At 45.5% G+C, this 4,136-nt stretch overlaps 1 long non-coding RNA gene across 1 annotated transcript; it reads left to right on the plus strand.

The window, feature by feature from the left end:
* Positions 1-443: 443 nt before the first annotated feature.
* LOC129159259 (uncharacterized) lies at positions 444-3,924 on the plus strand. The gene is made up of 3 exons (XR_008560912.2): positions 444-984; positions 1,928-1,971; positions 2,096-3,924. It is a non-coding gene; the product is annotated as an uncharacterized lncRNA (long non-coding RNA).
* Positions 3,925-4,136: the final 212 nt, after the last annotated feature.

Here is a 4,136-nt window from a genome sequence, read left to right on the forward strand (position 1 = left end):
CCCACAATGGACTCCACGATGACTTCGGTTCCAAAGCCCTATTCAAACCCCCCCCCCCCCCCCCCACACACACACACACACACACACACATGCACACGCACACACACACACGCACACACACACACACACACGTTTTGCCTTTCAGTCACTCAACTGTTTCAAGTCAGCAGAAACATAAAACTCTGTCTAACAAAAGCTGCTCCAGCCTGAGGATGTCTGTGTGACCTTTGACCTTAAACTATGTATTTTGGTTTTATCTGTTTGAGGATCTGGTTCCAGATCTGAAACAAGTGACAAATACAAATATTTACTGACTTTAGACTCTAACCAACACTCAGCGGTAAACACACACAGCTGTGTGCACTCGTCAAGCCCCGCCCACTCAGGCCCTCTAATCTAATTTGTTTTCTATTATCCGGGAAAAAGCAGCAGGAAACAAAGGAGCCATGCAGGAATTAAGATGTGAACAGAGAGAAAGAAGGTGAGGGAGCGTGACGCAGAGAGAAAGTAAAGAACGACAGATTCCCATTGACTTCCTGGATCTGGGAGGAGGACAGAAAACAAATTAGGGTGAGAAAAGAGGAGGATAAAGAGGGACCTCATGTTGATTAAGTTGGACTGGGATGAATACCAATGAATGGAGTGCTGATCAGCAGTGCACAAGTACTTCTCTGAGAAAACCCAGTGGGACCTTCTCCGCTCTTGTCGGAGCTGTGGTTGGATAAATCCACGTGCCAGAAGTGGATTCTGCTGATGCTCTGCAGGCCTGCAGCTGGGCCTCGGTGCTGCTGGATGTCAGAGCAGTTTGTGCACAGTGCTGTCAGACTGACAGTCCTCCTGTCCAACAGTAAGTCTTTACTGTAGCTCTGTTCTGCTGATCCGTCTCCGGGGGAATCACAGAAGAAGTGTTGTGGAAGCAGAAGAGGGAAGTTCATATTGATCAGCTTGGTCCAACACCAGAACAAATGGAAGATTAATGGCCTGGTGAGTGTCTCTCAAACCTTCTGGCCTTTCACTTGAGTAGTTAACTGCCAACGTGCCGACCTGGCTGAGCCGGCTCGGGAGCACATGGAGCTCCGACTGAAGTATGGATTTTTGGGTTGATGTGTATTTTATTTACTTATTAATGTTTAATTATGAATAATACCTGAACGTGTGGATCATGAACTGCTGATACACACGGTGCAGCTCTAGTGTGGAGTTGACTTGAATGAGTTTCTAGTTTTAAAGTAACACAGAGCTGTTTCCTGCTCCTCTGCCCTACTGGTTGAAAGTGGAATTACACCTGCCTTAAACAACCCTGCAGCAGCCTGCTGTAGCTAGGGCTAACAACAAGCTAACACTAACATGAGCTAACTAATACTGAAATAAACCATGAAGTAAAAAGATCCATACACAAAAATAGCATCACTTACAAGTCCAGAAGCAACAAAGTCAGGTCACCATCAGTCCGTGATGTTGTAGCCTCCTTTAGCTTCCTCAAGCTAGCATAGGCCGCACCAATGTTTACTCTGGTTTTAGCTCTTAGTTTTGCCACCAAAGACATTGCCTTCTTCGTTGTTATGCCAAACGTCTTCTTTTTCTTGTTGTTGTGCTTTTTATTGATGTTCAACAAACTGAGAATGCTAAGAGCGCCCCCTAGAACACCTACCTGCTCCACAAGACTATCTAGTGTTGTTTTTGGTCAGTAGAGGGCAGCAGAGTGGTGTCAAGATGAAACTGGTCTAGTTTCTAACTCAACTATCACTGAGATTAATGTTAAAGATTTAGCTTACAGTGAAAAGTTACTTTAAGAACAATGATATTCACTCCCAGTACAAAAATAAATAAATAATAGTGACGCCTAATAATCAGTGATGCATGGTCTTTAATACACCCACTCTGTCACTTCCTTCCTCTCTCCATAAACTTCCTGCTGCTACCAAAGGATGAAACAGCAAATCCGGATCAGGTGGTCTTAACAGAAGCTTGGTAAGACCTGATTTCATTTCTGTAGAAATTTGGCGGCTTATTGTAACATCGTAGTGGTGAATTTAGACATGGATCCAAGGTGTTTCCCCTAGTAACTGGTACCAGGTTGTCGCCCCTTTTTCAGTACCTGGTTTGATGAGGTTCCAAGCGCACCATGCCAGGCCCAAAATGCAGCCTCGCGGATTGAGGATCACTGATTGGCTAGTGGCTGAATCACCTGTTTAGCAGCTCATCAGCCTGTTAATCATCTGCTGAATAAAATCAAGTGTGTTGAAACAGGGTAACAACTAAAACATGCTGGTGTCGTGTTCTGTGTCCCTTTGTTCCCCAGCCCCTCCAGTTCCCACTCCAGGTTCTCCTTTTGTGTTTTCTAGCGCCCTCATGTGTCTTGTCTGCGTCTCCTCATGTTTCTCCTGGTGTTCCCCGTTTGCCCTCTAGGTTCCCCCCTCAGACTTCCCTCTCCCAGGTCCTGTGCTCTCTTGGCCCCCTCTTAGCCACACCCCTGTAGTTTCTTTCTGTCGTGTTTTCCTTTAGTGTCAGTTTCCCCTTAGAATATTAGTTATGGTTCATGCCTTCTGGTCTTTTGTTTTTTCTCTTAGTCATTTTCCTTTGTTACAGCCTTTCATTATTTAGTGTGTTTTTCCCACCAGTGTTTTCTTCCTCCTCCCTGAGTTAGTAATTGTGTTCACCTGGTCCCTCTCCCCACACACCTGCAATTCATCTCCCTCTCATCTCCCCAGTCTATTTAAGCCCTGTCTTGTCACTCTGTGTTTGTTGGTTCATTGTTGCTGTCAGTGTGACTAATTCTGTCAGTCCTGCTCGTTCTTTTAGCGTTTTTGGATCTCCTGATCATCCCCTGCATTTTTTGGACTTTGGCTTCCTGCCCCTTTGGTTTTTATGTTTGTTTTGGGTTCATCCTAAAATAAAAGGATTTTTCTTTATCTACTCCTGCCTCGTGTCATCCTGGGTATCTGCATTTTGGGTCTGAACCATCCTCCATAACGTGACAGCTGGATACCGGCCCTCCAGGACCAGGATTGAGAACCTCTGCACTAGGATCGCGCAGCAGTAGCTCAGGAGGTAGAGCAGGTTGCCTCATGATCGGAGGGTCATGGGAGCAATTCCAGCTCCCGCCAGGGGTATTCTGCTGCTGTGTCCTTGGGCAAGACACTTCACCCAACTTTACTGTATTGATGGTGGTCAGAGGGGCCGACGGCACCAAAACGGCAGCCTCGCTTTTGTTAGATCACCCCAGGACGGCTGTGGTTACATGGTAGCTCATCATCACTGGCAGTGTGTGAATGAGAGAGTGTGTGAAAGCATGTTTGAGTGTCCTAAAAAGCGCTGTATAAGTTTGATGGTTATTATTAATGTTATTATTAGGATTCCTGATCCTAGATGCAAATGCAGCAGGTGGATCCAGTTTTCCTGTGTGCTTGAGCAGACTCGGGTCTGGCTGAAGAGCAGGATCTGATCCAGACAGCAGCTAAGTGAGGATGTTTGTGGTTTAACCACTCCTACTACTGGTTCTGTAAACAGGTTTAGTTTCAGCATCTCCTATCCTGGTTGTGATGAGCTGAGTGGTGAGAAGAAGAAACACTGCTGTTTGTAAAACCTCCCATTAAACATGCAACAAATGATTAAAACTTAATGAGCAGAGAGGTTTTATCAGGACAGCGATAAACGGCTGCAGAGTCCACCTTCACAGGTATGACTAGTGTCCGCTGACTGCAGAGCACTCTTTCAAATGAAGCCAGTTGTCATCCACCAATTATTCTAAATCATAAGCTGATGTATTATAGAACTTCCTGTTTGTGTCCGTCTCCTGCCTGCATGAAAACACATCTCTGGAACCTCTACTGCACTTGGAAGGTCACCTGAGAACATTCTCCACCTGCCTCAGGTTTACCTTGGTCCAGCAGGTTCTTACACATGAAAACGCTGGTGTGTTGTTGACTCTCTGACAATTTCATTTATTTTGTGTGTGTGTGTGTGTGTGTGTGTGTGTGTGTGTGTGTGTGTGTGTGTGTGTGTGTGTGTGTGTGTGTGTGTGTGTGTGTGTGTGTGTGTGTGTGATTAACAGACAGAAGCTGGATTGCTTGCAGCCACTGACTTTCTCAGGAATCATCTGGCTAAAACATCTGTTTTAATATTTCTTGCACTAA

The sequence above is a fragment of the Nothobranchius furzeri genome, chromosome 3, assembly GCF_043380555.1.
Source record: "Nothobranchius furzeri strain GRZ-AD chromosome 3, NfurGRZ-RIMD1, whole genome shotgun sequence".
Classification (NCBI taxonomy): domain Eukaryota; kingdom Metazoa; phylum Chordata; class Actinopteri; order Cyprinodontiformes; family Nothobranchiidae; genus Nothobranchius; species Nothobranchius furzeri.